The following is a 13,742-nucleotide window of genomic DNA, read 5'->3' as shown; positions in this document are numbered from 1 at the left end:
AAGACCTTTTGAGTTTTAGAAAAGTATTACATAATATGCTTGTGTGATTATTTATTAATTATCAGCTGCTGGTGGAAGCTGTTTGGTCTAGTTTCTTTATTTCTTAATGAGTATGTGGAGATCACCAATTGTGCAAAAGGGGGATGTTTCTGTCTTTATTTAATAGAATTTGAAGAAGAATAGCTACAGTCTAAATGTCTTCCTTTTCCAAATTTTAACATAGACATCTGCAGGTACTATGTCTGTGGGTAACAGTCAATGTCTTTCTTCAGAAATCCATTGAGGTGGATTTTGGTTTAGGACCGCTGTATAACTAGCGCGTGCATGAACCAAGAGGCCCGAGGATCGATGGAAATTGATCCTCGTGCCTCATCGGCTATTTGGCGCGAGCTTCCGGCAGTGGTCACACCGTCACAGGAAGCTTGCCCCAGCAAAGACTTCAATTTTGGAGGCAGAAGATTATTCTTAATCCTTCGGCTCCACGTGAATGTCTTTTTTCGATCAAATATTTTCATTACTTACCATTCGTTGGTGGCCGCCGTGGTTGCTAAAGGTTTGTGAGCCCAAGGCTGCCCCTCGCATCACTGACTAATTTCAGGACGGGGTCCTTCAACAGAAACATAGAAACATAGAAACATAGAAGATAGGAGCAGGAGTAGGCCATTCGGTCCCTTGAGCCTGCTCCGCCATTCAATGCAATCATGGCTGATCATCCAAATTCAGTACCCTGTCCCTGCCTTCTCCCCATATCCCTTGATCCCTTTAACCTTAAGAAATATATCTAACTCCTTCTTGAATATATTTAATGAATTGGCCTCAACTGCCTTCTGTGGTAGAGAATTCCACAGGTTCACCACTCTCTGGGTGAAGAAATTCCTCATCATCTCTGTCCTAAATGGCTTACCCCTATCTTTAGACTGTGACCCCTGGTTCTGGACTTCCCTGCCATCGGGAACAACCTTCCTGCATCTATCTGTCCAGTCCTGTTAGAATTTTATAAGTTTCAATGAGATCCCCTCTCATTCTTCTAAACTCCAGCGAGTATAAGCCCAATCGACCCAATCTCTCCTCATACGTCATTCCTGCCATCCCAGGTATCAGTCTGGTGAATCTTCGCTGCACTCCCTCCATGGCAAGAACATCCTTCCTCAGATAAGGAGAACGTCCTTCCTCAGATAAGGCATTAGGCCCCTAATTTACAAACTTAAGCAGCCTCACACGTGGTTTAGACAGCAGCCTAAAAAAAAGGATCCCACGAATTTAACAATGGAACCTATGTCTGTGCAGATTGGGTGCTAGACATGTCACTGCTGAATTGGTACGCTTTTTGCCCGAAAAAGGGGCGTAATGCGTAACAATTTCTACCCCATTAAATCTTTGTTGCTTTAGTGCTTTGAACTATTTATTTCACAGGTTAACGTATGCAGATTCAGAGGCAATGAAATAGATTATTTTAATCTCTGTAAATCTGACTCCATTTTAGAAACACTGATGGGGATGTAATTGAACTAATCAGGATAATTGTACTCATTATCTTACTGTTTATTACTGCTTCTATTTATTATTCAACAGGCAAATAAATCCAACTACATAGTCTTAGCCTGTATGAAATGGTCTGAGAGCATGGTATTTACACATTTCAGGGGAGCATTTTGAGCACCACATTCATTCTGCAGTAATTAATATATCAGAACAATATACCACAACCAGAGGTTATTTTTTAAGTCTGTGGATAATAACCCACGCAACAGCCTGTTTCAGATAATAGTGGACTGAGTCTACTTATGGGAAACATCTTTTTGCCATCAACGTAAGATGAAAGTAATGGGAAAAAGCCCAAACAATAAAGCAATTTTTCAGATTATTTTATACTAAAGCCATTATTTTTGAAACTGCAAACAAGCTATTTCTCAAACTCACACATTCTTCTAGTTGAGGTAATTATTCCCAGCTGCAAGCTACTACTAAGCCGGTAAAGACCAGAAAAGTCCTCTTTCTAAAATATCAAGGTTTCAAAAATACAAATGAATTCTGTAAGAATCACTTCGTTATGAAACCGGGACTTGTTGACCTTTTAGCGATAAGCAAAGAAATAGAAGAGAAATGTAGTGATCTTATCATTCCATGGAAGCAGTATGAACAATGTTACAAATTTAACCCACAGAGAATTTACACTGAGGCTATCAGTCTGGGACAGGCAGCTGTAGGATAAGTTTGAGCCGACAGTATTTTATTTATAATAACAACAGAAAATGCTGGAAACACTCAGCAGGTCAGGCAGCATCGAGGAGAGATAATCAGAGTCAACGTTTCAAGTGGGGGCCCTTCATCAGTATTTTATTTATATTGCCTCACTTTGATTCAGATTCTCCAGGTTTAAATGTTCTCTGGCCACATTTTGAAAGCTCAGGGGACTGTCTGAGTACTTTTTTGAAACACGTTTCACAGCACATTGAACGTCAATGTATATCACTTCATATCTTCTTCTTAGGCAGTCCCTCAGAGCCGAGGATGACTTGCTTCCACACTGAAAATGAGTTCTGAGGTGACTGATGACTCCAATGCAAGACCTACAGTCTCTGTCACAGGTGGGGTAGATGGTGGTTGAAGGGGCGGGCGGGTGGGGTGCTTGGGTTGACGTGCGCTCCTTGCGCTGCCTGCGCTTGGCTTCCACTTGCTCCCGGCGAAGAGACTCGAGGTGTTCGGCGCCTTCCCGGATGCTTCTCCTCCACTTTGTGCATTCTTGGGCCAGGGATTCCCAGGTGTCAGTGGGGATGTTGCACTTTTTCAAGGAGGCTTTGAAGCATTTCCTTTTACCCCCCTGGGCTCTCTTGCTGTGTCGGAGCTCCGAGTAGAGCGCTTGCTTTGGAGTCTCGTATCGGGCATGCGGACGATGTAGCCCATCCTTCCGAGCTGATTGAGCGTGGTCAAAGCTTCGATGCTGGGGATGTTGGCCTGAGTGAGAACACTGACGTTGGTGCGCCTATCCTGCCAATGGATTTGCAGGATCTTGCGGAGGCAGCATTGGTGGTACCTCTCCAGTGCTTCATATCACTTCATAGCAAGCAGAACATAGGGCATTCTGAGATCATTTGCAGCATTAGACAGCCTGTAAATAGATGTAGTGTTGTGTTGTCAAAGTGAAAGAAATATGATGACAGCACAATATGTTACCTAAGGCAAACATCTGTCCTCCTGCAGAGGGGGGGGGGGGGGGGCGAGGTGGTGTAGATCTTGCGGCCTGCCCTGTTAGACTTTTTCTGTACCCTTAAGCCCAAATTTTTCTTGGAAGTGCGAGCTGGTAACGGTGCAGCGAGGGCAATGGGGATCTGGAACCAACAGTCTATCTCGTTGACCAATGAGATTTAAGGATGAAACAGTGGAAGGACTGAGAAGGAGGACAAATTCAAGTGGGTGAATTAGTCATATCAGGTACAGAAAGAGAAATAAAGTGCTGGATTTTACATACCGAGATGAGTTGGGGGTGGGACTGCTGCCTTCCGGGTTCTGGTCCCGTCCCCAGCGACGTCTGACGAACAGATGCTATTTTTCCCTGATTGGCCTTGTTAAGCCCACCCTGTGGGCTTGCCAGCCAATTAAGGGAAAGCCGGTGTCAGATGATGTCAGTTGATGACGCTTCATCTGCCAGTCTTCTTAAAGGCATATGCACCACATTTATTTGACAGATGATTTGACAGTGTTTGACAACATTGAGGTGCTGTCAAATACTGACAATCAATGTCCAAAGGTGAGCCCTTGCACCCAGACTCTCCAATTACTCTCTCCTTAGGATAAAACAGATGGCAGCTGTAGCTGAGATTGCAGAAGCCACCTGTCACTTCTCCCGATGAGATGAAGCTACACAAACATTCCACAGCTTGTCACCTGCAGAAACATCTAACCACATTAAAATTACTTTCATAACATTTCCTTACCTCTGATACTAACCATTGTCACTTTGCATCCTTCACACCACTTCTGCAGCTGTCATCCAAACACCAACATAACAACAGACCCACAGCACGCCTCACTTACCCGAGCGGGGTTCCCAGAAGTCGGGAAGCCCGCAGCAGAAGGCTCAAAATTGGGAAAAAGCCTCTTAACTGCCTGCTATAATCCTCCTCCTGCCGCTCGGAGTTGGGTCCCTGCGCAAATTGGGTACCCGACTCCCAGGAAGATTGGTTGGAGGCGGGTTGGGAGCAGGTTCAGGACCCGCTCCCATTTAAAAAAAATTCCCAGCAGTCCCACCTCCTCGGCTGGTAAAATCCAGCCTAAAGAGAGGGAAAGGAAGATTGGAGAGAGAGAAAGAGAAAGAAGAGAGGAGATAGGAACTGTAAGAAAAACATTTTTTGATTTAAAATATGATGGGCCAGGAATTTGATAAGGCCTGAAAACGGGCGGTGGCATTGCGGAGCGAGGTTTGCTCGCGCTTGTTTAAAAATCGCAGGCAGCCCATTATTTTGGTGCTGCCTGTTGATTTGAATGATTTCAGTTCACAGCCCAGCGACAAACGCGATGCTTCAGGCTGTGCACACAGAAGGAGGCCCAATGTTGCATTCCTGTAGCATCCCTGGAGTGAGGCTGCATTTTCTTCAAGCAAGGCTGTCATTTTGCAAAGTAGTCTCGAGTCCTTAAAGGTGAACTGCCTTCTGAAAAAAAAAATTCAAAAATAGGCAGTCTTCAGCTCTTAAAACTGAACTGCCTTCTGTACGTAAAAAATGGTAAAAGTGCTTTAGCACCAACACAAATGACTCAACAGGCCAGGGAAAGGGCAGGGTCTCTCACGCAGCACTCCAGCTTTGTGCAGGGAGTCAAAAGTGGAAGAGAGGTCCTCTACCCACAGGGGGCCCTCCAGAAAGAAGGTTGTGGAACCTGTTCGTGGAGGCCATCACTGCTAGCAGTGTCACCCCCAGGACTTGATTCCAGTGCCCAAAGACGTCTCATGACCTCAGACGAGGGGTCAAGGTCAGTGAATGCATCTTCAAAACCCATCTCCTACCAACTGCACCACTAGCCTCACATGCTGTTCAATACATGGCCCCCAGCCCCCATCACTTACCTACCAACAATGTCTGCCAAACACGAGGCACACCTCACATTCCTAGCTTCACCTCACCCCCTTGGAGGAGATGGTGCTGGCCATTCTTGGCAGGGGCATGGCTGAGCCCTTGGCCAGCGGCAGGGCTGAAAGAATGCAAAAGCCGCTATCCTCATACGCTATGCTCCTTCTCACATCCCACTTCCCCCTCATCCCACAATATCTTCTGATGTACAAGCTGCGCATGGTGTAAGCACTTTTGCTTTCTTGCCCTCCCCTCACCACAACTCTACCCTTTTGCCTCCCTCATTTCAGACACCCAAGAAATCCAGCCTGCCCAGTCAGTGGTTGACCAAAAAGAGGGAGAGGAGAGTGAAGAAGAAGAAACACCATCACTCGATTTCACACTCCCAGCCACCAGCTCCTCGAGGTCATCCTGCAAGGCCATCTGCAGTGTTCCCCACTGAAAGTCAGCAGCCTTCCACCAGCCATGCTGCAGCCACTGGGGTAGCACTGCGTAACATCACTAGGATAGGCAAATGCATACGCAAGACAGTCATTAAGGGAATGCACAAGGGTGATTAGTTGATTTCTTGATGTAATATTGGATGTATATATGGATAAAGTTGGATTGGAAAATTTGCTTTGTGGCGGCTGTTATTGCAGTATTGTGGCCAAGAGGACACAGTGATGGTCAGTAACAGAGGGAAGGTAAGGTGTGGGACAAACGTTGAAAGGGGAATTGGGGTTGTGGTCACTGGTACTGCAGGCAGATGATTTGAGCCCAGATATCGAGGCCAGAAAAGGACTGTCTGGGTTGCCTCCTTCCTTCCGATCCTTCCTCTTCCACTTCCTGCTCTTCCGCTTCCTCCTCTTCTGCTCCCTCCTCTTTCTTTTGCTTCTTCCTTTTTCTTCTGCAAGCAGCGAGTCCCCTTTGCTGCCTCTGCTTCACCTCCATGTGATGCTGCAGCCCAACAACACATTGTTGTTGTTGCTGCCCTTTAACGACTTTTTAAATGTATTGCCCTAAGCCACTGCTTCAATAAATTATTTTTTAAAAGTCCAAAAGCTGAAATTGATACTTACCTGAAAGATGTGTGTGTGTCCCTTTAAGAAGCACTGACAGCGTCTCTGTACAACTGCTGCATGCACGTTCTTCCGTGCGTGTTTAGGAGAGGGCTTTACGGCGATGTCCAAAATCGCAGTTGTTCGTCAAATCAGGCGTTGCATGCTGATTGTCATCACGATTTGCACATTTACATTGGAGAGGCAAGCGCAGGCAACGGCAGCGCTGTCGACCTCTCCAAAATGGCGGCCGCCGTGTCCCACATTGGAAGCGAGGTGGCTGCCATTTCTTCAAGAAAACTGGCCTTAACAGCCGGCGCGCTACTACGGGGAAATTCGCGATCGACATTTTAAAAAATTTCTAAGAAAAATTTACCACCTGATGTAATCGAGCTCCACAGTTTAAATTGTTCAATTTCTGGGCCAAAAGCTTGATCGGCACAGCATGAACAATTATGAGGTCATTAAAAAAGGTACCCGTGCTCTTAATTACCAGACTTAACTTTCTGTGGCGAGTTTAATGTGCAATTAACGTGCAAATCCAGCAATTCCTTAGAAATAACGTGGAGGCTAAGGGCAAGATGCAGTTTGTGTAAAGCTAACGGCTGAGCAGTGTAAATCTGGAGATTCACAACTCAGTTAATCCCCTGAACTTGCTGGCTGATTTGTACATTAATAATGGCGTGCGTAGTTAAAAAAACATTATTTTTAACAGCAAGATCCGGCCCAATGTTGGTCCCCAATTAGCTATTTCATCATGTGCCCAGGTTATTGACATGAGCTTTTCTGATAAAACGGCATTGCTGATGCACAGTTCCTGATTTTAATTACTCTAGTTTAAATGGATGAGCAGCTGTAGATACCATGCCAACTATTGAATCTGTAGGCTGTATTGCTTGTAATTTGCATGACCAGCACTGGAAGTCATGTAAGTTTCAAAGGGAGACATGCTTTTAAATCCACATTAGAATTAAATCAATCATTCAGACTTGACTGGGATCTGGTTTGCTGTGCAGGCAAATCCTTGCCTTCTCTTGAATGCTTGCAGGATGACTTTGTCAATGAATTACTTTTTACAGGTACTAGCAGATCCTCCATGGCGTTGCTCACAGTGGGTTAGACAAGACATTATTTTTGAATGACAAGTCTGTTAGAAATTAGGGAGATCTGAAATGTATATGGTTATGCGAATTAAATTGTGACACGAATAATACTGTGTTTAGATGATTGTATTAGAACTTGAGACAAAAGTGTCTCTTCAGAATAGCTGGATAGATGCTTAGAATTTGCTTATGTTTTTGGTTCCCTGCAGATGTTATAACATTCTGCACCGTGGCAGTCATATATGACCTTGCTTCCCAGGCTAGCTATCTGCTGTTTGTAAGTTAGGATTTCAACTTTTTTAAATGTATCTTTAATTTGACCAAACTAAGGCCCAATGCCTATGTATCTTTCATTACTGCTAATAACCATATTATAATGCTAAGTTAGGATTTTGACTTTGTTTAACAAAGCTGCTTTAAAATGCATAAGTTAACCAGTGTGTGAGAATAGCTTTGAGAATTTAATGATTCATTCCATGGTACAATAGTCTGATAATGGAATGAAATAGTTTTGCACAGCTAAGCTGCATGAACATAAATAACTGATAACAAGCTTCTATGAACATCTGAAAGCCGAGAATGGCATGTCTGATTCCAAACTTGGGAGGATAAGAAGGAGAGATAAGAGGAATTCAGATAGATGGGCCTTCAGAATGTATAAACAGGAAAGACATGTGAGGGGAGAGCATGAGACCCCTTAGGGGAGGGCTTTCATCTGAAAGTTAAGACAAAGAACTCGACATACCATTGGGCACCTTGGTTTAAGAGGAACCCTTACAGGTTAAATGGTCTTGTCAATATTTTATCCCAGGTCCGCCCCTAAAAAAGGGTATAAGAGAAAGACCTAAAAAGCTCTTAGTGCAGACGGTGGAGTGAAGAGCTTTCGAGAGTGGATCGATGGTCTAACACTCTTCCGAGAGTGGATCGATGGTCTAACACTCTTCCGAGAGTGGATTAATGGTCTAACACTCTTCCGAGAGTGGATCGATGGTCTAACACTCTTCCGAGAGTGGATCGATGGTCTAACACTCTTCCGAGAGTGGATCGATGGTCTAACACTCTTCCGAGAGTGGATCGATGGTCTAACACTCTTCCGAGAGTAAATCGATGATCTAACGCTCTTCCGAGAGTGGATTGATGGTCTACCTCTCTTCCGAGAGTGGATCGATGGTCTAACGCTCTTCCGAGAGTGGATCGATGGTCTACCACTCTTCCGAGAGTGGATCAATGGTCTAACGCTCTTCCGAGAGTGGATCGATGGGCTACTGCTCTTCCGAGAGTGGATCGATGGTCTAACGCTCTTCCGAGAGTGGATCGATGATCTACCGCTCTTCCGAGAGTGGATTGATGGTCTAACACTCTTCCGAGAGTGGATCGATGGTCTAACGCTCTTCCGAGAGTGGATCAATGATCTAACACTCTTCCGAGAGTGGATCGATGGTCCAACACTCTTCCGAGAGTGGATCGATGGCCTAACACTCTTCCGAGGGTGGATCAATGGTCTAACACTCTTCTGAGAGTGGATCGATGGTCTAACACTCTTCCAAGAGTGGACCCATGGTCTAACACTCTTCTGAGAGTGGATCGATGGTCTAACACTCTTCCGCGAGTGGACCCATGCTGACCCTAATCCAACCCTAACTTGGCAGCGGTTCTAGAGAAAGCGAGGGAGAAAGGCCATAAACCGAAGAGCTGTTCGCACACGGCAGCCATCTGTCCCATCGGGACCAGTACCAGCTGCTTGTCGTGGTTGTATGTTTTTGCTGTATAACTAGTGTGTTATATTCCGTCTTAAACTCCGAATAACCGCAATATGCCCACCATATTGGTTTGCACTCGATCCTGATTAATTGAAAGACCAGAGATAAGTTAATCTCAACAAGCATCATGCCATACAACACACAATGTACTATAATATAATTGCACTAATGTGGCATTGTGTATTGGCAAAAAAGTATATTTTCTCTTCTTGTAAGTGTCTCTGTTCCTTTTGCACTTTAAAATTGTTTTTGTCTCACTCTCTGTGTTTGTTCTCTACTCTTTATTCCTCCGGTTGTTACAGACTTTAATCTTGTGTTGTTTCTATATCACGTTGTCCAATCCATTCTCTCATTCTCTCTCTCTGTAATTCTCTGCACCCCTCAGTCTCCTCAATTTTGTGTGTCACCAATGTCCCTGAGCGGCTCTCAGATTTTTTTCTTCTATTTTGTGTCATATTTGTTATTGAATTTGACTAAAACAACAACAACTTATATTTATAAAGCGCCTTTAACATAGTAAAACGTCCCAAGGCGCTTCACAGGAGTGTTATCAAAAGAAAAATTTGACACCGAGCCACATAGGAAGATGTTAGAGCAGATGACCAACAGCTTGGTTGAAGAGTTAGGTTTTAAGGAGAGTCTGAAACAAGGAAAGAAAAGTAGAGAGGCGGAGGGATTTAGGGAGGGAATTCCAGAGCTTAGGACCCAGGCAGCTGAAGGCACGACCGCCAAAGGTGGAGCATTTAAAATCGGGGATGTTCAAAAGTCCAGAATAGGTAGAGCGCAGAGGTCGAGGGGGATTACAGGGCTGGAGGACAGTCCAGAGATAGGGAGGGGTGAGGCTATGGAGAAAAATGGAAATTGACATGCAAGATAATGCCACCTGCAAGTACATTTTTTTCACAACTATATATAGGTTTGTGCCAGCGAGGCAGATAATCATAAACTATATTTATACTGGTGCTTGCTTAGGTCAGATTCTAGGAGACTGGCATCCCAGAGCCAACTCCTGACACTTGCACGACTAAATTCAATTCTTAATCCCAGCAGCAGAATTATAGTCCCAGTTATTCGTGGATTTAAAATTTCATCACTAGGATAAAGGAGCCAGATTTGGTAATCTAAATACTGTGAGGTACCCCACAGAAACCAACCTAAGCAAGTGCCAGTATAAAAGCAGATTAAGCTTTTTTTGTCTCACAGAGTACGGTACTATAGTGGTTGTGTGGACTCGTAATCCAATGGCCTGGACTAATAATCTAGAAAATCTGGAAATAAAAAGCTGGTATCAGTAAAAATGATGGAGAAGCTGTCGAATTGTTGTAAAAACCCAACTAATTTACTCATGTCCTTTAGGGAAAGAAACCTGCTGGTGGACTCTTAACTGCCTTTTCAAGAGGCCTAGCAAGCCATTCAGTTATATCAAACTGCTTGAGGTTCAAGAAGAAGGCCCACCACCACTGTCTTAAGGGCAACTAGGGCTGGACAATAAATGCCGGTCTTACCAGCAGCACCCACATCCAAGAAGGAATTTTTAAAAACTGGCACAAAACTATATTTTGTGTTGAAGAAGCTTCATTACAGGTGCCAGAGCAGAGGAAACTCCAACATTTTTATCCTAACTTAAGATAAACATTAGAGAATTTAAGATCAGTAAATAGCAACCTTGCTGCATTTTCTTTATCAAGTCCCACAAACTACAGGTAATAGTTGCTTATTAGTACTTTGTGTCAATGACTGAGCAATGCTGCAGCCAACTATAATTTACTTCATCCCTTTAATCAAACTAGCACTGAAATCCCCTGTTTAAACACCAATTACATCATTATAGTTTTGCTTTTGAAGTCTGGTGGGAGCCAAAGCCATTTGTAGTGACCTGAGGCTGTTCAATGCTGAGAGAAACCAGCACAAATAGTTTAGAATATTCAAACTAATTAGCCTTTACAATGGTCCCATATTAATAAGCACAAGTTAATCATAGGAAAATAGACAAAAAAAGCACAGATCTGTGGAGTTTTGTATTCCCATTTCTTATAGTTTAATTTCAAACTGGCTGTCAAGGTCTAAAATGGAGGAAAGAGCTCCAATCAACTGATATCACAGCCAAATTGTCTGGTCAATACAAATTACTGTCACTTTGAAAGCAACAGTCTGATTTCTAAGCAATCATTGGCACTATTTTTAATATACATGCACTTATATCAGTAAGCTAATGAGATATTTTATATCAATCATAATAAATTAAAGGTTTGTGACAGCTTTCTTTTGTCCATTTTTCCTGTGATTAACTTGCGCTTATTGATAGGGGACCATTGCAAAGGCTAATTAATTTGATCATTCTAAGCTATTTTTGCTGGTGGAGACTTAAAACAGCTGCTGAACTCCCAGCAAATTTGACTGCGCTTGGTGCATTTGGATGATTCTTCATCCTCAACAAACCTTCCTCATTTGGAAGGTCTGCAATTATCATCACCTTGGGCCATGCCATGATGTTTACACCCACTACATCCTTGCTTTACATTGAGATTTAAAATGTACAGCATTGATTTTCTCAATTTCCATGTTCTGACTGATTTGTGCTCAACTGCAAATCAGTAGAATATCCAGAGACCAATCATGTCTTGCACGCTTTTCTCATTTGGATTTTCAAATCTTAACATAGACTTTGAGGAAAATGTGATTTTAAGAGGTATAACGTTTTTAATGTAGCTCATATGTCATTCAGGATTCTGTTGCTTTTTTGAAATCACCTCAGTTGTGTTTAACCATCACATATTCCACAGGACTGTACTGCACTAGGAGTGCACATGGGAGATTTTGTAAGATTCAACATTGCCATGCAATTTCCCGTAAATTCTACAAACCTCTATGCAGCAACTCAATTCAACTTGTGTGGCATTCATGAGTATGATAATGGGTTAAATTGGATTTCATCTTCCAGTGTTGTCTTTTTCTATTGCTTTGATTACAGGAAAGTCAGTAAGACATCCGTTTATTTAATCAATGGCTAGAATTTCAAACTTTGGAATAAAATCACTTATTCCTACAGAGGTAAGTGTGTACAGAAACTGGCTACGGAAAATTATTCTGTCTTCTGCTTTGTATAATTAGCAGTAAATTGGCTGATTTCAGTGAAGTAAGAATTAAGTATAGAAAATTGCATTTGAAGATGTGCCTCCTTCCCAATAGATGGATTGTGCCAGTGCAATAGATTGAGTTTTTAATTTGAGTTAAGCTGAAAATTAAAGGAAGAAAAATTGTGATTTACAAAAATTGCATATTAACAACTGCAAGTAAATAAAGTATCGATGTGAATAAACTGTATTATGGGTAAAATAGAACCATTTAACTTAGCAAAAGGTTTTTGCTGCAATTGACTGGTATCTCTTTGATGAGCCTTAAAGATTATTCAGTTATATAAGCAACTTGTTAGTTGTTCAGTTAAACCTTGATTGATTCCTCAAATAAAAGCTTTGCCTGTGGACAGAAGAACACTTTTATTTATTGGTCAGAATATCTATTCCCATACAGATTATAATAGTTCTTGGAGGAAGGCATTTTATGCATTATCTGATGAAGTATGTTGTGCACAAGTATCCACAAGGCAGCATGAGAAACATTAAAAGACAAGATTCAATGGCCTTATAATTGAGATAGTGCTGAAACTGAAGCCCTCATGATGAGGGAGGAGCACACATGGGAAAGAAAATTCAAGTGAGGAATTACAATTCAGTCTAGCCTGGGGTTCTAAAACACTCCAGACTTTACTATCTGATTTCAAGTAAAGCAATTCCTGTGCGTAGTAATTGTCTAATTAAAGTACAGCCCGACAGAAAAAGTGGCCCTCTCCTGGGAAGACGCATGAGGGCCAATTTTCCGACTTTATACTGTTGGCAGTGAGACTTTGCTGGCAGTGCAAGCTCAAGTTGACGCCGTGAAATCATGATAGAGCAATTATTTTTGTAGTACAGGTACAGATTGAAGGAAAAATGGGGCTCACAGTTAAAATGAATGAAAAGGAAAAACTAAAGGCTTAGATTTAGAGTGAAAATTTGTCGGAAAATAACCAGTTAGTAAAACCAGAAAATGTACCGCATGTCAGTTAGTATCTACAAAAAAAATATTGGTTAATGCTTTTGGGTGGGACCTATTTCTCAGAATAACATAATGGTTAAATATAATAATTTTAAATGAACAAATAGACCATTTTAAACAGTTTTACTTCCTTTGTTCTCTCCCAACAATTTCCTTCAACCGATCATAATTTTAAGCCCCCTATCAGGTCTGCTTTTTTCCTGAGAAAAGAACGCCAGCCTGCTCAATCTTTTTTGATAGCTGTATCACAACAATTTTTTCACACAAATGGGTAGTAGAAATCTGGAACTCTCTTCCCTAAAAGGCTGTGGACGCTAGGACAGTTGGAGCTTTCAAGGCTGAGATAGATAGATTTTTGTCAGGTAAGGCTATGAAGAGATGTGGAGTAAAAGTGGGTAAATGAGTTGAGATGGAGGCTCGATGGGCTGAATGGTCTACTTCTGTTCCTAATGTTCCTATGTTATTATTATATTTTGTGTTTCTTGGTATCTCTGCATTTTCTTGTCTCGTGAGCGGATACAACTATCAGGAAAGATTGAGCAGGCTGGGGCTCTCTTCTCTGGAAAAGAGGAGACCTGATCAGGGTCTTTAAATTTATGAAGGGGTATGATAGCGTGGACGTGGAAAAACTGTATCCAATTGCGGGTAGGTCCAAAACAAGGGGCATAAATATAAGATAGC

Source organism: Somniosus microcephalus, chromosome 4 (assembly GCF_052327205.1).
Source record: "Somniosus microcephalus isolate GS21.2 chromosome 4, FLI_Smic_1.0, whole genome shotgun sequence".
Classification (NCBI taxonomy): domain Eukaryota; kingdom Metazoa; phylum Chordata; class Chondrichthyes; order Squaliformes; family Somniosidae; genus Somniosus; species Somniosus microcephalus.
This window is presented reverse-complemented; position numbering follows the sequence as displayed.